The following is a 24,573-nucleotide window of genomic DNA, read 5'->3' on the forward strand; positions in this document are numbered from 1 at the left end:
TCCTCAAACCTGGGGCATCATGATATAGGATTTTCTTTTTTTCTGGCCTTGATATATTTAAGGAAAGAACTAAAATATGAAGCCAACCAGCCCATCACCTTCCACTCTCAACCATAGGATAAAATCCCAACAAATTTTAATTTGGACACCATTTTGGGTAATAATCATAAAGTTCTTTAACCAAGGCAAGAAAAATAATTCATTTCAGCTGAAGGGCATTAGAAATTTACTTTTATTATTGCAAGCAGCCCAATTTAGAAAAACATTAAAGTTAGTTTTTGTTTTTTTTTTTTCCCATTTGAACTAGAAGAAATCCCCTTAGAGGTCTCTGCTTCATTCAGAAAAGAGATGACCCAAATCAGTCAGTGGGCATTAGACTCATTGACATCACCTTGAGTATCAAAAATAGGAGCTGAACAGTCAAGTTGTCCTCTTATGAAGTAATAAATAAATGAATAAGAAAAAATGATTGTTAAGTACTTATCATGTAAAAGTACTGCCCTAAATCAGGTGATACAAATAAAGATATGACAGTACAAAAAGAGTTCATATTCTTATGGGGAAGACAAATGGATGGTTTTAGTTACAAGTCAAATGGAAAGATCCCATGGATCTTAAGGAAAAGTAGCAAGGCAAATATGTAATGTCTCTATTTTAATATTATTTCCATTGATAAAATTTTATCAGTTTCTGATACTGAAACAATCATAATGTCAAGTCATTGCGAGTAGCAGTTGGTTAACAATCAATGGGGAGATCTGGCTTTTTTTCTACAGGAGTTGTTTCCTTAGATGCAGCTGTGAGGGCTGAGTGGAATCATATAACTTTTGTAATTTGAGGTATGGATTGATATTTTTATTCTCATTGGAATCATATAACTTTTGTAATTTGAGGTATGGATTGATATTTTTATTCTCATTCATTCACAAGAGATCTTCCTAGACATGAAATTGAAATGTTTCAAAATATTTCTTTCATATGACAAGCAACCAGCAAAATATTACAACTATGAGTTTTGGGCAGTTTTTTGGTTGCTCTAAGATAGTGAGCTGGGAAATTATTTTTAATCACATTGGACTGATAACATGTCAGTGTATCAGTCAACAAGTTTTTATTAAGCATTTACTATGAACCAGAAACTGTCCTAAGTTCTGGGGATATGAGATAAAAACATGATATATTCCAAAGAGAGCATTTCAGAACTGAATATTGAGAACAGCCAGAATAAAGACACAAATCCAGAAGATGGAGGATTAAGTGTAAGGAAAAGAAAGAAGACCTGTGTAGCTTATATATAAAATATTTGAAGGCATGAAAATGTAAGAAGATTGAAAAAGAACATAAATCACATTGTGGAAAATTTCAACGATCTAATAGGGAAATTTATATTTATTCCTAGAGATAATAGGAAGCTATTGAAGTTTATAGTGGAGGTTGAGAAGATATCAAACCTGGCTTTAAACACTTTGGCAATTGAGGGAATATAGAATAGGAGTGGGAAAAAAAAAAACTTATTAGAAAGCCTTTGTATTAGTTCAAGGAAGAAGTGATGAAAGCCTGGAACAAGGTGTTAGCTGTATGAATAAACAGGTGAGAATGTATATGACAAAGGATAAGAATTAGTAATAGATTGAACATGTGGGATGAATGTAAGTTGAAAAGCTGAGGATGACACTGAAGTTGAGAGCCTGATTAATTCTGGAGAATGGTGGTACATTTGACTGTAATAGAAAAAAGTGGAAAACACAGGGAAGAGAAGATAAATAAGATCTTCTTTGAACAAATAATATATAGAGAGAAGAAAAGAAGGACAAGGAAAGAGCCTAATCTAGACATTAATGGATGTGATATGGATGCAGAAAGGAGATATAAAAATTGTAGGCATATAGAATAAGGAAAACAATGGTGTCAGGAAATTCTAAAGGCTTCAAAAGGAGAGCAGTAGTGTTAAAAGTTGTAGAGGGTTACAAAAAATGATGAGAAGCAAGAAAACATTGTTAAATTTTGGAATGAAAAGTCTATTGCCAGTTTTAGATAAGGAAATTTCATTTAAATGATAAAGTAACAAGTCAGATTGTAGAGGGTTTAGAGTGAGTGAAAAAGAAGTTTAGGTACCTAGTATGGATAGCTTTTTCAAGGAGCTTGGACTAAAAAGGGAAAAGGTCTAAGAAATTATAGCCAATAAGAATGATCAGATAAAGTAAGGATTTGTTTCTTTGTTATGCAGGATACAGGTGTCTTTGTAGACAGCAGGAAAGGATCTAGTGGAGAGGAAGAGATTGAAAATTAGAGGGGAGTGGGGTATGATAGTGGAGATAATTTGCTAGAGAACATGAGAGGGAATAGGGCCAAAGGGACATATACAAGATTTTGTATGAACAAGAAGGGTCACCTTTTATTCTGAGATAAGAGTGAAGAAAGAGACAGTGGAGGAAGCTGCCTAAGGATATGAAATTTGTAGGTGAGAAAAAGAAGCTCTATAATTAGTGATCTCAAATGTTTTAGTGAAGTATGAGACCACACCCTTAGTTTAGAGTTTGGAATAGTTATTATTGAGAAAAAACAATTTAAACCTTGAACCACTTTGTTAATAGCACTTCTATATATGTTGACTTGATGACCAATTTTCTAGTGATGGACATATGTAGACTAATTCATGCATGGCAGACACAGAATCCCTTGCTGTACTGTACATACTCAAAATATCCACAGCTTAGTAGAGAGCTAAAATTTGAGTTCTGCTTAGATACACATCAGGCATCCATGGTCACCTCCATACCACAATGACATATTTGAATAAGATTTAATAGAGGATTAACAAGCAAATTTAAGTTAAGACATATTTGGAATGTCATGAGCATTTTTAAATTTCTGAAAGTATTTTCTTTCTATATTTTCCCTAGGTTACCTGTAAGCAGGCAAATTAGATGCTTCAAAAATAAATTGGCCATTTGAAGCTTAGAAAAGAGGTGCCAGAGAGAATAGGAATATTGACTCTCAGACACATTTGCTTCACCATCTACTTTTCTATTGATTAGTATAATCTTCCTCCCCTCTCCCCCAGCCTTTCCATCTAATTTGAAGTTTCCTTATTTGAAAGCTTTGCTATGCAAAAGAATTACAAAAAATTTATTCTTTTTCATTTTTCCTATTTTCTCATCAGGAAAATGAGAGAATTAGATGATCTCTGAAATCTCTCCCAGTCTGACATTTATGATGCTATGGCTCATTTCAAAGTAAGCAATACATGAAGTATAATTATATTGTAAAAATTATGTTTGTCATCATAATTAAATTGACTATAAGGAAAAAATTCCAAGGAATATTTAAATCACATATCCAAATGCATTTTGTGTTTACTTACTTTGTGCTGACTATAAATTTATATCAGAATGCATAAAACTCAAAATAAGGACAATTTGGTAGTTTTCACTTGACACCTCAGTGTCCCATGCAATTCTGTACAATTTTTAGGACATTTTCTCACTGGAAATTCTTTATATCAATGAAATCACAAATCAGAACAAAATGTTATATATAGAGAGAGAGATGGCCATCTCTATAGATACACTATACCTATAGCTATAGATGATACACATAAGCTTACATACTCCTTTGGTATCCTATAATGTGATGACAAGCCTTAATTTGTACTTTTAGACTCTATGAAAACCTTTGATAACGGCCTTTGGGTCATATGTACATCATTTACATATGACAACTGATATGTTAGAGGAACTTTGAATGTAATGCAGTAGTCAAATATAAAAGCTTCTTGACAATATTTTGTACCCAGCTTCAATATACATGTGAATGATTGAAAATTCTAAAACTATTTTACTTTTAGTTCATTACTTTGAAAGTGAAATGTAATCTTATAACTCAATAAAGATAGAAAAGCAGTGCCTTTATACAACAGAAGAATTCAATGACAATTATTTTAATTTATCATTTATTATTTTATCAATAGAAACAGAGAAGCATAAGTTTATTTTTGTAACTTATTTAAAATATATTCAGAACCAAATTACTATGAGTCCTTAAACAATGCAAAACTTACCTTTGTCAAAGAAAAGGAGGAAGTAGTGTGAAAGACAAGCTTATCAGGGAATGTAACTTGCAAATTTAAGAACAAATACATGCCATTTTGGTTCACCTAAAGTGGATTCCATTAAATAAAAGTGAATGTTTCTATTGCATTCCTATGGAAAGGCATTGGAATTTTCTTAAAGGATGTTCTACCTTTCATTTTTTCAAACAGGTTACTGAAAGATTGCCATTGCCAAGAGAACCATTATTTCCTGTTGTTATATGTGCTATTTTAAAACTTTTGGTCTCAAGTAATACAAGGAGTCTCTGACAGGTAATGAATAATGAATTTAATTTGATTTCCAGGAATAAGACCACAAATTAAGCTTATCTTATGTGCCTTACCCTGTGTTAGGTCCAAGGGATATAATAAGAAGTTTATATTCTACTGAAGTCTGGGGAATACATGAGAAGAGGGTTCTTATCTTCTTAGCTTATGCAATAAACTACAATTTACTCTATATATGACATATCATACCTTTCAAGGTTTTTGGGTAGGAGTAGTTTGCAGAAAATGACTTTTCCAATTTATAACTTATCAAATAATCTAATGGCAAAGGTATTTTTTTTTTTGAGGGGATGAGAGGGGAAAATTGGGAAACAATTGGGAAACAAAGTTGAAAAGATGAATAGAAGCTTGGTTAGGACTTAAATACTAGGCAAAAGAGTTTTTAGTTTATTCCAGAGCCATTTGTGAAATGCTGAAGATTTTTGAAAGTGGAGTTCAAAGGTTAGATTTGTGCAAAAGGAAGGTTATTTTGGCAGCTGAATGGATAATTGGAAAGAGGAATTGGTTTATTAAATAGTTATTACATTAGATTAGATGAAAAGTCATGAATGATTGAATTAAGATGGTGATTGTGTAGATGGATAATTGTGGACACATATAAGAGATACATAGTGGATCAGCTATTTACAAAGTATTGACTGAGAATCCTCGGGGGTCACTGAGATAATATCAGGGTCCCACAAGAGCAAAAATATTTTTATAATAATGCAAAGAAGTTATTTATCTATTTAACTTTACTTTTCCCTTTTCCAATTATATCTCTTTGGTCAGATTTTCTTCCTATACTCCAACCCAAACAACATATTGCAAAAGATCAAATGCAGAAACAGAGTTGAATCTTCTAATTAACCCAGGGGTCCTCAAACTATGGCCCTCAGGCCAGATGCAGAAGTGGAGGACATTTATCCCCCTCACCCAGGGCTATGAAGTTTCTTTATTTAAAGGCCCACAAAACAAAGTTTTTGTTTTTACTATAGTCTGGCCCTGCAACAGTCTCAGGGACAGTGAACTGGCCCCCTATTTAAAAAATGTGAGGTTAATTTTTTTTTTTTTGTTATACCCACAATAGTGAGGTTAATTATTAACCAAACATTAAAGACATTTGAAAAAATATATAGAAGTGTTACTCTTTTTTTAGTCTTAGAAAATACTTATTTTCATTAAAAATATATTTATGTTATTATATAACAAGTTTATTGTTATTTTGAAATTAATATATTTTAAAATATCAGTTTAAATACCCAATTTGGTAAGTATTAATAGTTATAACCCACAAAAACATGAATTTTTTGGAGTCCTTAATAATTTTTAAGAGAGAAAAATGGCCTTAATACTAAAAAAATTGAGAAGCATTGTTGTGGAATAAGCATCAACCTAACCTGGCAACTGATTGTGCATGCGAAGTGAAATTAAGACAAGGTTAAGGAATAAGGCATAGATTTTAAATCTGGGTAATAGAAGATGATCGAGTTGTCAGTAAGGGAGTATGAAGAAATGGTAGGTTAGAAGAATGAGAGAAGAAATATGAGTTTTATTTGAAGACCAATACTTATTAATAAAGAGATACAGGAAAATAGGCTGCTTTTTAAGATTGCTTAGGGTAGAATGAGAATCAAGTCTTTCATCATATTGAAACTTTTGGTCCTCTAATTGAAGAAAGCATTAATTAAAGCAAAATATCCTTAAGCACAAAATTTTAAAAAGTTGGATTTTGGTTTGATATTCAAGGCATCTGATGGGGGACATTTCAATAACTTCACAGAGTTCTACATCCTGCAGTCAAAGGTAACTCTTCATTTATGAGGAACAAATGAGGCATACTGTAATGACTCATTTTCACCAGGTCATAAACTCAGGGCTTATTATTTAGATACATATGACTCAGTTCTTTAGATAATTACTCTCTACCACATATACACATACACAGTAAACACACACACACACACACACACACACACACACACACACACACACACACATTTTCACTGTAATTTTACATGCTTAAAAAAATGGAAGAATCACAAATCATAATTGACCTAGTTTTGGCAAATACCCACATGACTCTCAGTGTTAAATATTTGATACAACTGCATTTTTGATGCTATTCTTCCAGAATATAGAGAAAATCAATATAAAATTTAAAAATAAAGCCAGAACATTATGCAAAACACCCTTTAAATTTTTTGCTGAATTATAAGAGGCAGACTGCACTTGGCAAATCTCATTTCAAGGACCCAATGAAATGGCTTTTCTTGCACATTTCCATGGCAATCTGTGAGCAGAGTTTGGTGGAGGGCTATCCAATACAAATATCCAACATGAACATTAAAGAAAAAGCTTCCTTTTCACCATCCAGACCAATCGATCTGCTGGAGTCCCTCCAGTACTAGCCAGACTTTCCTAGGGCAGCCAATCAGATAGGTTTTGCATTTTGGGGTACCTACTTCTTTCAAGTAAATGTGCACTAACACAAAAGATAAACTTATTTGGTAAATAACTATGAATGCTGGATAAAAAGACCTTAAGGCTCCCAGGATCCATCTCAGGAATCCATGACTTCGCTTATTCTTTCTAGGCTTTTCCTGTGAGAGACATAGCTATAGGGCTCCACTTGAAGTTAAGCAGTGCTGGAAGATTTAGGAATATGTGCGGTATTTGTTAGAGCTGTGAGAAAAAAAAAAACACCCCAAACTTTGCATGTAAAAGCAAAACCTCTGAGTTAGGGCTTATTGCCAATTCAGTAAACAAGCCATAGGAACTATGGGAAGGGAGGGAATCATCAGTATTTTTTTTTAATTTTTTGTAAACTATTCAGTAATTTCACTGTTTTTTATCCCACACAATTTGTGATTCCCATGGCAACAAACAAATAAGTAAATAAATACATTGTATCTTGAAGCAAACTGGTCCAGAAATCTAGATCTGTGAGCTGATGCTCTTTCAAGAACATCTTTGTAGAAAAGATTGCTCTTTGGTCCTTGTTATTAACTTGACTTCTATTTCTGTGCCTTTCTTGTGCTCATACTTGGAAGTATCTTTCTTTCATTCATCTTTATTGTGATGCTGGATTGTGATTTCTTTGAAATAGGGAACCCTTGCTACGAATGTGGATGAGCAAAAGTTCTGTAATTTATAAAGAGTTGCTTTTGGCATCAAGAGATTAAGCAATTTGCACATGTGTATATATGTGTATTAAATTCATCAATTGTCTGGGGTCAAAATAAATGAAACTACAGAATAATTTGCCAACATTTTCCCTCTTTTTCTTTATGACTTATTTTACTTAACTTGCAAAAGGCCCCAATGCTATGATTCTTTATACTCACCTCCCTCAAACATCACTATTAAAAAAGATATAAAGTTTTTGGTAAATATACATTGACCAAATATGTATTGTCAGCATATATTTTTCAATAAACAAGCCATTGGAAGATTGGGAAGGGACCATTTCTTTGAAACAGTGACCCTTTCTTTGAAAATTATTTGACTCCCAAAATACACAAATACATATGATTTCTAAAATATTATGTCCTTTAAAATACTGACATCGAGGATAGAAAAAAAATGGGTCATCTAGGTGGCACACTAGATAGAATGCTGAACTTGGAGGCAGGAAGACTCATCTTGCTAATTCAAATATGCCTTCAGACATTTACTAGCTACATGACCTTGGACCAGTCACTTAACACTGCTTCCCTTAACTTTTTCATCTGTAAAATGAGCCAAAGACAGCAATGGCAAACAACTTCAGTATTTTTCCAAGAAAACCCAAAATGGGGGTTGGGCATAAAATGCCAGTCTTAGTTCACAATGTGAGCTTTTATATAGTATGAATTCCAGTCTCCTTACAATGTACTTTAGCTTATTTTGAATGTTCTTCATGGTATCAATGTCTTTCTTAGCATATGGCATGAAGAAGTGGATACAGTGTTACAAATATTACAAATGTGGACTAATCAAGGCAAAATATAGAAATAAAGAATCCTTTGACAACCATGTATCACCTCCCTGATGTTATGATGGTCTTTGAAAATGAAGGACAAATAACAGTAACAGCAAAAATCTATTAATAAAAAACACATAAAGCATGTTTTGGTCAACTTAGCAATCATTTAAATAATATTACCTAGAACAATATACTTCCAAATAATTGTATATGAAAATCACTCGAAGTTAAATATAAAAGCAGAGTGGATATGAGCAGACAACAATACCTTACAAGTAAGGAAATCAGTAGATGAGACAAAAAGAAGATAGGTTGACTTCATGGCAAGAGTTAAGGAGAATCTTTGGACAGTCCATATCCTCCATTTGTATCTTCTCAATGTCAAGAGAAAGTAAGGGAAGGTCTTAGCATGCTGGGATGATAAACTGTGGTCATTTTAGGAGAGCATATCAACAAGAATCACAATAAATGGACAAACATGGAAAGGAAAGGGAAGAAACAGGAACATATTTTAATGTCCCTCTCATGAAAAAGGCACTGTTCCTAGGTGCTTTCCAAACATTCTCATTTGATTTTCAAAACAATTCTGTAAGGGAGTCTTTATTATTACCCCTATTTTACATTTGAGGAAACTGAGAAAGAAAAATCACAAAACTAATAAGTGCTTCAGGCAGGTTTCTTGATTCTTGATTCAGGTCTATTCACTGAAGCACCTAGTTGTCTCAGCTATTCACTGAAGCAACTGAAGTCTACCTTGCTGGAGAGAATACCTTTATCATGAGATCATAAATCTTTTTGAGTATATGAAATTACCTTTGTAAATCCTACAGAATACCTCACTGTGGCATGAAGATGACCCTAATGTTTAAGAGGCTGTCACAGCAAGATGCAAGTACTGGTAGGTTCTATTATTCTAGAAAGATTTCAGGTGTAGTCCCAGAAACAGACTGTATCTTTCTTCTGATACCAGCCTAGTTAAGGGTGGAAAGTCTTTTCACTAGCAGGCTGACTACTAGGTGATAAATTTTTTAGCCAAAGAAACCCATGAAAGAAAAATATACTAAATAGTCCTCGGTTCTGGGTGGGCCTCTTTTACTTACTTCTGTAATGAATGGGGCACAGTAAAGCAAACACACAGTTTTTTAGACTATCTATAAAAATATTAACTTAACTCTTAGTATTCTAAATGTGAAATGTTCATCCAATTCCCAATGTCTTCAATAGAAAAATGGATATATTGGAAAAGATAGTGAAAAATAAGTTGGAAAATATAGCACAGGATCCAGTAGCAAAAGATAATAGAAACTTATAACCAAGATATAAACTCTATGCCTCCATAGTATGAATATTTTTTTCAAGAAAAAATGTCAAGCCAGAAAGAAGACATATGCAGGATACAGACTGACATATCTATTTAAAAAAAAAAAAAAAAACATGACTAATATAGGAATTTATTTTGCTTGACTCTGTATATTTGTTACAATGGTTTTATTTTTGTTTTCCTTTGTTGTTGTTTTTTTTTTTTAATGGGGAAAAAATAGAAAAATAAAACAGGTTTTGTTCATCAAAGAAAATAGATCTAATTAAAAAAGTAAGAGTCAAGAGACTCTGGCAGTTAGTAATTTGTGTAACAAAATGGAAATAAAGTTGATTATATTTTAATGGATAGTAATTGTATGACTTTTATTATCATATTTTCCCTTTTCCTCTACTTTCATAAGCTACACACAGTCATGGTTTTTTAAATTTTTCTTTGTTTCATAGTTTACCATGGCTCAGGGATTCATTACCTGGTAGACAATACTCAGAAAAAAAGTGATTCTGTGACTTGGACCCAATATCACTAGTAAAAGCTACATAAGGTTTTTGTCATTCTATCTACAAAATATCTGAGCTAGTAACTTATGTTGAATTAAAATAGGAGAGGAAAGAGATCTGGGAAAGGAAGCTCAAATTAGATATTAATAGCTAGATATAACAGCAAAGCATTGCAGATTAAATAAGTATACACAGTAAGCATTAATAGATAAATGTTGACTTATGAACTAGACAGTGGAGATACAGATGAAAGAACAGAATTTTAAAAGATTCTGAGGTAAGAGTCTTTTGGGATCGAAGACAGTAAGGGGAAAAAGGAAGGACTATGAGTAATGCTATTACCTTAGAACAAAGTGTAAGTACTTGTAGAACAATTGTGGATGACAAGATTGAAAAGACAGCATGGCGACAGTTATGAAAATCAGGTGGCTTTGGATGTTCACAAACTAAAAGGATTAAGAGTTGGAAAGGCCCTTAATCATCCCTTAATAATCTTCAACTTTTATTCCTCCATGTCATTTCTTTATTTTTTTCTACTTCTCTATATTAAACCTGTATTAATTGGAGTCATACATGACATTTAATTTAGGTTGTATTATCATTTTTATTATATTGATATAGTCCAACTATGAGCAATTTATATCTCTCCAATTATTTGGATCTTTATTTTTGTAAAGTATGATTTGTAGTTGCTGCATATAAGTTCTGTTTGTTTTTAACAGGTGGATTCCTTAATCTTTTTTGAGTATTGTAGTTATTTTGAATGGCATTTCTCTTTCAATTTTATCTTTCTGATTTTTGTTGTTAATATACAAAAAGATGCATCACTTTTCTGGAAGGTTTTGCATAACTTAACATGTATCTTCTCAATCGGGAGAGAGTGAGAAAATATAGAATTCAAAGTTTTAAAAACAAATGTTAAAAATTGTTTTATGTGTAATTGGGGAAAAAAAGAAAATATTTCATCATTTTAGGGATGAAGAAATTAGGGCCCCCAAAAGGTTAGGACTTAATATAGGTTACTACTAATTGTTGTAATAATTAGAATTCAGATATCGGTCCTTTAATTTTACATCTACTACCTCCTTAGAATGAAAGAGACTAATTTTTTTGAGCAGAGTGTGGAAGCTTCATAATGTTGACAAAGCCTTGAATGGAACAATGAGGGATTATGGCTGCTGGTTGCATACCTACCTCTGGTGAAATCCTGACAAACCTGAAATGGGGAGGTGTTGCAGATTGGGAACATGAAGGAAATGGCTTGGAGATAGACCAGATAAAGCTTTGAGACCTAAAACTAGATTTCACTATATTTTCACACCAATTTTTGCTTTTACTAATCTTTCTGATGGACTATATCCTATTATTTCTAGTCTTTAAATATTATTGCATGAGAACTAATAACCAGCCCACTTCTGTTCCTACATACACTTGAGACAGTATTCATATTTATTTTTAAGGAGAAAATGCTTAGTCATTCTTTTAGATGCATAATTTGAATAAGCCAGTATAACGTCCATGTATTTGGTATTTAGTTTAGTTTGCCTTAGGGAAGTCTGGTTAGGAAGGATGTCAGAGAGGCCAATTGAAAAGCAAATAAATAACTTTTTATTTTAAAAAACATACACACAAACCATCTACTCTGTTCTTGTATGGAGCTCTGTCTCTAAATACTTTTTTACCTAACCCAATGATGACATTCAAAGATAGGAATAAAAGTCCTTTCTTAAACTTTATGAAATTTCTTAGAACCTTCACAAATTTAATAGTTACTTCCTTGAATTCAAGTAGCCACATGTTTCTTTAGAAAAGAATTATTGTTCAGTCATTTTCAGTCCTGTCTAAAACTTCACGACTCCACTTGGGGTTTTCTTGGAAAAAAATATTGGAGTGGCTTGCCATTGCTTTCTCCAGTTAATTTTACAGATAAGGAAATGGAGGCAAACAGGCTTAAATGACTTACCCAGGGCCACAGAACTAATAGTTGTCTGAAGCTAGATTTGAACTCAGGAAGATGAGTCTTCCTGGCTCCAGATTCTTGCCCTAGAAAAGGAATTCTAACAAAAATTTTTCTATAATGAAGATTAATAATACTTTAATATTTGCAAAATACTTTCCCCATAATAACTGTAGAAGCAGAGAAATGACATTTGACAGTTAACTGAAGTAAAAACTTTAAACTCTGACAAGTCAATTTCATAACTGTTATGCATTTATTGTAAGCAAAGGACTTTCATAAATCCTGTTTACTAAACAATTAAAAGACAAAAAAGAAATAACTTCTATACTTAAGAAGCTCACTTTTTCCTGGAGAATAAAATAATTTCACCAGAAGTAGAATTCAATGAAAACTTTAAAAAAAGAAGATTAGCTGGGGAAATCAGAGAGGGTTTCATAGAAGAGGCTGAGTCAGGACTAAACTTTGAACAAAAGCAAAAATTCTGAAAGGTGAATATGTGAAAGGAGTGAATTTGGACATATGGGATGGCTTGTGCAAATGGAGAGAGAAGAATGGAGTTCTGTCTTAAGAGAATAACTAGAAGTTGAATATAGCTGGCAGTTAGAGTATTAAGGATCTTAAATTTTAGGCCAACCAGTTTATGTTGTAGCCTAATAGAAATGGAAATTCACTGAAGTTTTTTGAGCTGACATTCATTAGTAGGTAATAGTTGCTATATATGTCATTTCCACTAAACTATGGACTCCTAAAAGAAAACAATCAGGGAGAAAGAAGGGGGAAAGTGCCATAAGTTTGGGAAAAGAAATTATTGTCCTAGTTTACAGGATGGGAAGAAGATGAATTCTTCAAAAATAGGACAGTAAGTTTGTTTGTAATTCTTGGCAAAAATTCTACACTTCATCACTAAAGGGGTAGAAGCAGCAATCACTTTGAACTGGCATAGGCATATCATCTTGGACCTTCATTTGACAATATTAATGAATTGAAAGATTGATAGAATGTCAGAGAAATTTTATTCCTTGACCTTCAACAAAACATTCAGAAAAAATCTCTCATGATATCTATGTGGATAAAATGGAGAAATATAAACTTGTTGAATGAATGACTCTAAAGTATAATGACGAACAGATTAGTATTGACCTGGAGGGAAGTTGTTGTGAGTACTACAGGGATCTGTCCTTGCCTATGGTTGTGTTTAATGTTTAACCAATGATGAAATAGCTTGCTATAATGATCATACTTTTAGATGACTTGGATGTGGGAAGAATGTCTAATATGTCATATGTCAAAATTGAAAGACAAAATGGTGTCAATCACAGTGATGTGTCCAGAGTAATATGATGAGATTTAATTGGAATAAATATAAAATCATTCATTATGTTTTATTTTTTAATCATGTATAGAATGTGGGGCTGATGGCTCAAAAGTAGATCTTGGAAAGAATAGGTTTTTGGAACTTGAATATGCATCAACAGTGCTCTTAGATTTCACTAATAACACTATAGCATCATTGACAAGTGGATGTACAGCCCCTTTGTAGTCTATTCAGTCCACATCTGGAGTATTGAATTTAGTTTTCAATATGAGATTGTAGAAAGACATTGACAAGCTGGAGAATGTCAAGAGGAAGGCAGTCAGAATGGTGAGACTAGAAACCATGTCATATGAGGATCTGTTGATGGAACCGAGGATGTTTACTTTGGACAAGAGAAGAGTTAGGAGGGACATGATTACTGTCTTCAAATATTTGAAAGGCTGTCATATGGAAGAGGATTTAGACTTGTTTTGCTTGGCTCCAGAGAATAGAACTAGTAGCAATGGATGGGAGAAATGCAGAGGCAGATTTTGGCTCATCATAAGGGAAAAATAACCCCACAGCTTTCCAGCAATTAAAATTGTTCCAAAATGCACTGAACCACCTCAGGAGGTAATGAGTTCTTTTTCATTGGAGATTTTTGGATAATCGCTTGCTGAAGGTGTTGTAAAGGAGATGCCTTATGAAGTTTGCACTAAGCTACATTATCTTTTGGGTCCTTTTTATCTGTAGAGTTCTAACTTTTTTTACTTCTTTGTATTCCTTCTTTATACATAAGTGCTATTTTTTGTTATTGTTCAGGTTTTTCAGTTGTGTCTGACTCTTTGTGACTCCACTTGAGGTTTTCTTGGCAAAAATGCTACAGTGGTTTGTCATTTCCTTTTCTAAGAGGTGCTCAGTAAATATCTGTTAAATGAATGTATCAAAATTAAGGAGTAAGCAGTTCTGATGAATTCACTATAACACTGCTGAAAGTAATACCTTGGACAAAGTCAGACATATACATATATTTCTCATTACTGTATTAGTCCAAATTGCCAACACTGAATCAAAGAGAGCTGAAATATTGAGGAAAAAACCCTACAAATGAACCAAATATCAGATCATTGATTTTTTTTTCAAAAGATTCCAAAGTAGATTTATTCCCTGTAATTCATTTTCTTATAATAAATTCATTTAAATGCACGGTATTTTTCTTCATTTCCATTGGGAACTAATGGGTTTGTTTTGAAGCAAATATTTCCATCTCTCCTGCTCCTTTATATACAATCAAAGTTTGCCTTAATTTTTCTTCCCCTTTGAGTATATTCAAAACTTATCTTTTTCAAGAAGCAAATCCTTACCTAGTTGACTAACTTCATGATCTTAGTCAATCCATAAACTCTTCAGACATCAGTTTCTTAATCTGTCGTTGTGTATGTGTGTGGGGTGGGGATTAGATTTGAAGATTTATTTTAAAAAAACTATAATTTCTAAACTAGGAGCAAAAAGTTTACATTTGGGGATTTGTGTTAGAAATAGTAGTTAACAAAAGTTGAAACAGTTGTATCAGCCCATCTATGTTAGTTAAAAGAGTAATGTTTAGTTTGCCTCTGGATGGTCAGTTCTCATAAGGATTTTATTTTTCTGGCATGGAAATAACTAGCTTAATTGGCTATTAGACCCTATTTCTAGTTGGCTCATGATTAGGGACTTTTTGTTCTGTTATCTTCTTTTATATATTATATATTTTTTCCCACAAGAGGACATTGCTACAGGTTACAATGACTAATTGACATGTGACTATCTCTGTTTATTATTTAGAATCCTGGGTTTTCCTTTTGAGTCATGAAACACACGGCTGGGGGAGATTCCTGCCAGACCCTGCCTTCAATTTGTTCTATGTAGTCCAAGAAGAGCCAAAAAGTGAATCATTACCAAAATTCGTCTATATGAGAATATGTCCTTACAATTTTCTGAACCATCCTCATTTTACATGTCAGATATATTTATACAGAATAATTATATATATATACACATTAAACAGATAGATAGAAAGATTTCCACTGGTCATTGATAAGCATATAATTCCTCCTTTTAAATATTTCTTTATTTTTAATAGATGTAACCAATGCTTGACTTTCAAAGAAGCAGCATAGAGATAAATTGTTAAAAGCTGATAAACTTTCACATGAATACACTACCAGATATTTAGAAGTGATCGAGTCTAGCACCAGCATTTCAAAATAAGAAAATTAAAGTACTCAGAAACTAGGTTACTTGCCCAAGATCAAAAAGGAGAAATTTTTAAACTTTTAGGAGAAATCCTTAAATTCCCAAATCACAGCATTTAGAATGTAACACAAGGAAAGGAAGAATATTCATGCAGAATTTTTTTAAAGTTCAATTCATTAAGCTCTAAATATGCTGTTTCAGAAGATGAGAATTGAATTTAATTCTGTAGGAAGACAAAGTAGGTAGGTAGGTGGGAGGAAAAAAACATTCCCAGCTATGGGGAACAGTAAAATCAATGAAATTGTATTTTATTAAAATTTAAATATTTTTTAAAAAGAAAATTGATGTATGGAATTACCAATTAATAGAATAAGTACCTTAAATAAATGAAGTTATAAAAATTAAATAATTTGAAAAGCAGGTAGGTGACAGAGTGGATAGAGTTCTGAGCTTGGAGTCAGGATGTCTCATTTTCTTAAGGTCAAATCTTACTTATGTGACTGTGGGCAAGTCACATAACCCTGTTTGCCACAGTTTCCTCATGTGTAAAAGTGGCTGGCTAAAGAAATGGCAAACCACTTCAGTGTCTTTGCCAAAAAATCTCAAATGGGGTCACAAAGAGTCAGACACGGAATAAAACAAGTGAATAGCAATAAAAATAGCATTATCCTATTTTTTTATTATAGCTTTTTATTTATAAGTTATATGCATGGGTAATTTTACAGCATTGACAATTGCCAAGCCTTTTGTTCCATTTTTTCCGGTCCTTCCCCCCATGCTCTCCCCCTGATGGCAGGTTGACCAATACATGTTAAGTATGTTAAAGTATAAATTAAATACAATATAAATATATATGTCCTAACAGTTATTTTGCTGTATAAAAAGAATCAGAGTTTGAAATAGTGTACTATTAGTCTATGAAGGAAATCAAAAATGCAGGCGGACAAAAATAGAGGGATTGGGAATTCTATGTAATGATTCATAATCATCTCCCAGAGTGCTTTTGCTAGGCGTAGCTGTTTCAATTCATTACTGCTCTATTGGAGCTGCTTTGGGTCATTTCATTGTTGAAGAGGGCCACGTCCATCAGAATTGATCATTATATAGTATTGTTGTTGAAGTATATAATGATCTCCTGATCCTCCTCATTTCACTCAGTAGATCCTATTTTTTTTAAATGACTTGTTAAAATACCTATTTACAGTTTGGAATATAAAACTTCAAGAGCAAGTATAAAGGTATTACTTGTTAATTTCCTTTATAGAAATAACAGTCCATAACATGGTAACATCATGGTAACCATTATATTACCATGATGCTGGCATTTAAAAAGATTAATCAATCAGTAAATATTTGTGAAATATTTACTGTCTATTCATTTTGTTATCTTTCATGGGGTTTCCAAGAGAAGTTAAATAATGTTAGAACTAGGAGAGAATTTAGATATCATTTTTCATAGAATATGAAAATCAAAGAATCAAAAAATTAGGGGTTTAATTGTATTAAAGGACTTGGTCAAGTTTCTATAGTAAATGGCACATCAGGATTTGAAATCAGGTTCTTTGACAGTAGAACTAGTCCCTCTACTTTATTTTATAAATGAAGCAACTAAATCCTAGAAAGGTGAAATGTCCTGCTTCTGGTCCCACAATAGGAAGTAAGCAAGTTAGGAAGTCCATCATTGTCTTCCAGTAACAAGAAACATGCTGAGTTAGAGAAAGGACTGAGGCCAAATAACAGAAGAAAGAATACTTCAGGTACAAAATGACTATAGTGTGGAAAGCTGCACTATTAATTTCAAACCAGCAGTAGTCTTCATTTTTTCCTCTGAAAAAATTGTCAGCAATATAAGCCAACAATTGCTCAGATGTTCTGCTTTTTGAAGAATAGAACTTCCAACAGATAGCCAATATTTTCTGTCACTCCTGAATCTTACATATGAGTCTGTTTTGTGATTTTTATTGGGAACACTCAGTTGGCCTGTGTCTTATTCTTAAAACTACATCAATCCTATGTGTTCCTCATTTTATTCTGGTCTCCATCCTTTCCATAATTTTTGTATTCTTAGGTTAAGGCAATATATGCCATTTTAATGCACCCAATGCTTTTTCTGCTACAGCTGCTTTTACCTCTACTATTATTACTACACACATACACATGCACAGCTACTACTATTTCAACAAAAAAGACCAAGAGTCCAGAAATTGTCTTAGTAAGCAAAAATTTGACCTACTTGTAAAACACACACACAGAGAGATGACTGCCAAAGACAACTAATTTGGATCATAAACGCGGGTATAAAATCTTATGGAAATTACAAGCAACATCATTTCATAAAACATAGAGAAACAATGTAGGATAAAAGTAGTTTTAAGAACTTGGCTATTTATACACCTAAGCAAAGTCATCCCAAGGGCATGAAGGATGAACTTGGAAACCAAACCTCATGGAAAGAAGAATACAATTAGAAGAATATTGGAAAAGATTTGTGCATATTTAAGAATTTTCAAAAACTGTTTTCTCCATCAAAAATAATGCTATCACTGAACTTGGACACTAGTATCACAGACTCTGAAGTAGTTATACAAGCAATAGAAAGAGCCTTAAAGAAAACAGAGATAAGGAAAAAAAAAGATAGACTGGATGAAGAATATATAGAGATCTACAATGGAGGTTATACAAGTGTGAATATAAGGAGTGACCTCTATAAAAGGAATCTGATGAAGGAGTGCTCCCAAAAAACAAATAGCTGAGAGAGCATAAATAACTACCAGGAAATAAGTTAAATTCCAAATACTTGTAAGATATTTATGTGGATCATTTATACATGAATTTAAGTTTTCCTCAATGGTCATAGTAGTAGGGATCAACCAAATTTTTGCAGACATTAACAACAATAGACTTTGTCATGACTATCTATCTCATGATTAAGCTAAATGGGAGACTATAAAATGCTAATGTGCTTATAATTCATTGATTACCCAAAAAATTGGCTCAATAAAGCAAAATGTAACCTTATTAGCTATATTATAGTGATTTGTCTCCAAATTATGTATCAGGATCATTCAAGATTACTTGAAAGAAGCAACAGAGATTCAATTACCTATTCAATTACCCTTTAATGCTAAATCTCAGGCAAAGCATTAAGCCAAGAAAGATATTTTCACCAAAAATATTTATGATAGTGATAACTGCTATCTACAAAGCTATTCATAGTCACTTAATTGCCAAATTTAATGACTAATCTTTGAGACCTCTGCAGTCATTTATACCATTAATCACTTTCTTTTTCTTGATGCTCTGTTCTCTCTAGGTCTTAGGGACAATTTTTCTCGCGGCTCTCCTTCTCAATATCCTTTGCTGAATTTTCACCCAGGCCATAGACATAGACATTAATCATGGAACTCTAAGCTAGACTCTCTTCCTTTTTTACTAATTCCAAATTTCTCAATTATAGTAAAGGTCTATTTTTCCCCCATTGCAAACTTTTTACTTGCGTTCCTGAGGAAGAGTCTTGCAAAGTGATTAGCCAAACTTTTCTTTGGTCATAAAATTCCTTGATGCTACATTTATTCATTAGTTATGTTGCTAGTATTTTTACCCCTACTGGCAACAGAGCCAATCTGAAACAGTAAACACAGATGAGAATCACAGAGCACAGGCTGGCGTGGGCAAGTTGTCTATATTATATACTGTCCTCAATTAATGAGATTACAGTTCTCAGATTAGCTTGTTAAACCTATGAATGCTGCTTCCTTTAAAGGACCTGTTGGAAAAAGTAATTTTTTCTACTACCATATTCTACACATGAGTCTCATCCCTGTGAGTCTCAGTAATAACTTTGATAACATAAAAATAACCTGAGGCTATAAATATTCCCTTCTAAACTTCTTTCCACTTACTGGGAATTAGTGGATCCAACCTTTATTGTTACTTATTTTTCTATGTCATATTTAATATTTATAATATCCAGTTTTATTGAGATATTTTTTCTCTTTTCCATAAAATTTCAATTTAAACATTTATTCAAGTCAGCAGATATCAAATATATTTTCTCATATTTTCATAAGATATTTTCTATTTCTGCCCAATTAAGTCCTGTTCTTTCATTTCATTTATGTACCAAAGTCTTCCTTTCCTTTCTGAAATTCTTATTTGTTATATGCTGATGGGGATCAACAGAGTTGAATTTTTTGAATGTAGTTTATTATTGCCTTTAAATTCAAGTCTCTAACACAGTATATTACACATAATAGACATTTAATAAGGATTTGTTGAGTTAAATGAATATGGCCTATAGCTTTGCCCACCAATAGTTTGCATTACAACAGGATTTCTTTTGCAGATGAATCATAATTTAAAAATGTATCCATTGGGTAAACATGAAGGGAAATTCAGGATGTCGGACCTAGGAGATCCAGGAATTTGGTTCAGAGACCTAGAACAGAGAGTATTATATGAGTTAAGGTACAATGACACATCAGCTAAATATTTGTGCTCAGTGAACTTTGACCTAAAGACCTTATGTCCAGATGTTTCCCCTGTTTTTAATTTCCTCTAATCCACCAAAACTTTGCTAGCAAGAGACTATAGATGGTCTCAATATATAAGTAGAAGAAGAGATAAAAATATTGCTTGTATATCCAGTTTTTTCAGTTGTCAAACCAGGAGTTCAATATTTTTACAGATAAATTTTAAGTTGAAGGTATCTTTTTCTCTTACTTTAACGAATAGTCATGCAGTCTACCATGCTAAATATCATAAAATATATATAAAAAGATGGTTCTAACCATCAAAGATTTTCCAATTAATAGGTTAACCTTGAAACTTAATGGTCCTCAAGTGACTGAAAATGAATCATGTAGAAAAAGCTCTTAGTTTTTTTCTTTGAGGAATTAAATGTGCTCATTTTATTTTCAAAAGACTTCCATAAAATTAATTATATTTTATTTCATGTATATATATATGTATATATATATATATACGCATATATATACATGAAATAAAATATAATTAATTTTATTATATGTATATATTTATATTTGACTTTGCATGTTTTCCAACAGCCATGATGTAATTAAATAACAGCAATAAATATTATTTATGTAGCACTTTGAAGTTTGCAAAGTACTTTACAAATATTATCTCATTTTCTCCTCACAAATTTCATGAGTAATAAATCCTATTATTATCCACATTTTACAAATGATGAAACTGAGACAGATGGGTTGTTTCTTACTCACAGTCACAAATTGAATAAGTCTCTAAAACAGGATTTGAACTAAGTTCTTTCTGCCTTTCAATCAGCATTCAATATACTTAATTCATTTTAGAGCCAAGAAGACCTGGATTCAGATTCAGGTTCTGCCTCCTGGCAAGTCAGTTAAACTCTCATGCTCTAACAATTCTCTAAGACCATGTGTGAACTTGCAGCAAAGATCTGGACTTTCATTGATAACAGGTGTTTATTGATCCTTTAGTTCTATGAGTGAAATCACAAAGTCACTCCTTATTCAGAAAAATTGCAAAAGTAACATATTGATATTCTATTTTAACATGAGTCATTTCTATTTTTGTTTTTGTTTTTTACTGTGAAACAACTTTCCAATATTTAATCCAGCAAAAAAAGTTTAACAAAAACAATTCTAATAAACTCAGTTTCCTGAACTTGTAAAATGGAAGACCACTTAAAATCCTAGTAATTCCACAGTGCTACAACCCTCTGAGGCTGGATATATTTACCCTGGGTTTACTATCATAGGAGATGGGAATGGCAATCCTGGTGTCAGCATTGGCTCTAGAACCAGAAGACTTCTGACTCAGTCCTGGCTGAATGCCAATGTAGTGGTGACATGGTGGCAAGGGGCAATTCCCTTGGCTACTCTTGCCATTAGTCTTCTTACATATAGGTTTATATATAGAAGACTTGAGTAAATGTCTCTAATGTTTAGATTCTACCAGCTGACAGCACTGTCCCTTAAAGAAAATTTAAAGGAATATGGTTAACTGACATAGAGCTGTTCCATCAAGAATCAAAACTCACTGAGTGAAAATTGTGTTAGGCCTAAATTGTGGTTTTTCCAGTCCTTGACTACTGATGAATATTGACATTTTCCTTTCATCTCACATCCTTTATCTTACATCAACTTTCAGTAGTGGAGTATATTTCTTTTCTACTTAGTTGCATTTTTTCCAGACTTTATGACCTGATTCCTCTGCCTCATCAGACTCCACCCTCATTTAGCTTGTTCCCTGTCATCCAATTGCTTCTGCCCACAGTTAATCAGGTACTCAGCCCTTGCTTTGTTTTGGGGCTTTCATTTACTCAAGATTCAAATGTTATCCTTGCCAATACTCTTCTAATTAGCTCAAATGGGACATTTGAGGTACCTTCTAGTTCCAATATTCTACAAAAGATACAAAAATAATTCTCTTCACTTCTTCAATGCAGAAAATGAATGCCCATAATATTCATTTAATGGTAAAACTGTTAATTTCCTTTAATGGCATTAATTTTGTACAAATATCCTCTCTCTCAATAAAAAAAAAAGTGAACTTTCCTTCAAATTTTCCTATTAGTCTTTCAAATTATTGTTCTTCATTCAAAATAATTCCTTTGTAAGTCTTTAATTTGTGGTAGTTAATGATAGCAAAGATCCAAAATTCCAAGGCCATTTATGCTCTGATAAGAAGAGCAGATAGACAAAGTAGCATAAGTTTTAGTGAGCTTAATGCCCATGTCAGAAACAAAAGGCAATACTAATGCTCCATTAGGAACTATTAGGGTTCATGAAGATTATGTTAGATGTAAACAGACATAAGCAAAAGTTTTGGAACAAGCTGGAAGAATCCCCAGAGCATATATAGTTCAGATGATAAAAGCCCTCATTTCCATTGAAGACAATGCTTAACTCAAAAAGAAAGAAGCTTCAAGATTGCTGATGAAAGATTTATGGATATGATAATGATTGGGCTAACTTGAATAGAAGGGGTAAAGGGAATGGAGGTAAATTATCCAGAAGGGAATCAACTATAATAGGAGTTCATTGGTAGAGGAGAAAATATCCTCTTCCTAATCCCCTCAGACTTTTCAATTTCCAACTATAGGTATGCTTCTGAATCCATATGAGTGGATTTGGTGCTAAGTTGTCTAGTAATCTGCATGGACACAGATGTTGACACCTGGACAGTAAGCAGTAAGCAGTTTCCAGTTCTGGGGAAAAAAAAAAAGTAGAAACTGAGATAATTCTTGATTCAATTCTATATCATATTGTGTGTCTGATACCAATCTATTGCAACTTGAACTCTACTTCTCCCTTACATTATCCATTTTGGACCTTGTGAGTCTATGCTTTTACTTTGATTGATACACATAAACATACACATAGCCATACATACATATATACACACAACAATATGTATGTATACATACATATATACACACATATACATATGAATATATGTATATGTATAGTCAGCTATTCTCTATCCTAAAGGAAAAAGTGACAGGGCTTTCCTCCTCTCTGGGTTATCAGTAAGAAGGAAGGGTTCCTTAAATGAATGGAAAAAATGTTTTAGATTAAAAATGAAAAAAGAAAAGGATCTGAAAATGGGCTGAGAATTCTGGTCATCATCAGAGAGTTAGAGGATAAATAATATACACAGGAAAGAATTAAAGGACTACTGGATGCTTAGAGTTAAGCCTTAAGGATGAAGTTCTTTCTGAATAGGGGAAAGTTAAGACTTTCTTAAAAAGTCACTTGAGACATGTCAAACCTGACAATTGCATACTAGTGCTGGTGATGTAATGATGAAAGCTTTGTTTTTATAATTTGTCCTAAGTCTTTTCTTAGCAGGGATACAATAAACACTAAATGTTAGCAATCTGCAGTGGCATGTTGTGTAGTTTCTCTTATTTTCTTGCAAAGTATATATTGATCAATGAATTTGATTTCCAAAAGGATAAAACACTTCTATAAATTCTGATATAAATACTTTGATATAGAATTTTCAGTATAAAATCCTCCATCCCTACAGACAGATCCATTAGGTCAACTGTTTGATATTTTCTTTTTGTCAACAATATTTATTTCTGATTGAGTTCATCCGTATGTTGTATACGTAGGGGCTTTTGATTATTCTCTTGCATTTTAGTTATTTTCTAGGATCTATTTGGGAAGTAAACTATGTTTGGTTACATATGTGCAGTGGCACATATATATTGTCAGATTCCACTGTTTTCAAAGCAGTGATGTCTGTTTGTTCCAAAAGCAAGCCTGTAAATTTTAATCTAAGTATCTTATGCTCTGTGAACTTTATCAGTTGTCTTGCTCCTTTTTTAATGAAAATGAAATTAATTTTTTTATATCTACTTTGGAGTTATGGATTTTTTATGTGTTTTATAAATAGATTTTGATTACAATATTTTCCATATCTATTATTGTCATTTTAATAATTTCAAGCATGCATGTTAATATTATTAACACATTAAGTATTTTGTTTTGTGGTATTATTATTCATCTCATTCTCTTTTTGATGGGCTTTAGGCAAAAATGTTTTGAGGACAATTTATTGTCCTATTATAATTTTGTATTACATAGTGGATAAAGTTACTGATTTTTTTTGTAACTGAATAAAAGTACTGAGATATTAGCTTAATTTTTATAAAACCACTATAAGCATCATCAGGAAAACTCCCAGGGTAGACAGGATGATTAGTACCTGATCGTACCTCTGAATGATTTTAATTTCTTGTGTCTTTATATTTTGAAAGTTTTTCATTCCATGTGAGATTATGATTGTTTACTATTACTCCATAGATAAAAAATATTGCCTTTTAATATTTATATATCAAAATGTAATCCCAGTAATTGTGGGCAATAATTCTGATTGTGGAAATATTTTGATTCTTCCAACAAAGGCTACATATTTACTTCCTTGAG

General features: G+C 32.5%; 1 protein-coding gene across 2 annotated transcripts in view; it reads right to left on the bottom strand.

The window, feature by feature from the left end:
• LOC127544030 (piezo-type mechanosensitive ion channel component 2-like) overlaps window positions 1-24,573 on the bottom strand; it is a 195,783-nt gene that overhangs the window by 16,804 nt on the left and 154,406 nt on the right. Inside the window, exon 3 of one of the 2 annotated variants that reach the window (XR_007949361.1) lies at window positions 19,742-20,069. The exons of the other annotated variant lie outside the window; for it this stretch is intronic. The gene's annotated coding sequence lies outside the window, so the exon portion shown is untranslated. Of the gene's footprint in view, window positions 1-19,741; window positions 20,070-24,573 lie in introns of those variants that run through there. 2 annotated transcript variants of the gene reach the window in all.

Source organism: Antechinus flavipes, chromosome 1 (assembly GCF_016432865.1).
Source record: "Antechinus flavipes isolate AdamAnt ecotype Samford, QLD, Australia chromosome 1, AdamAnt_v2, whole genome shotgun sequence".
NCBI lineage: Eukaryota > Metazoa > Chordata > Mammalia > Dasyuromorphia > Dasyuridae > Antechinus > Antechinus flavipes.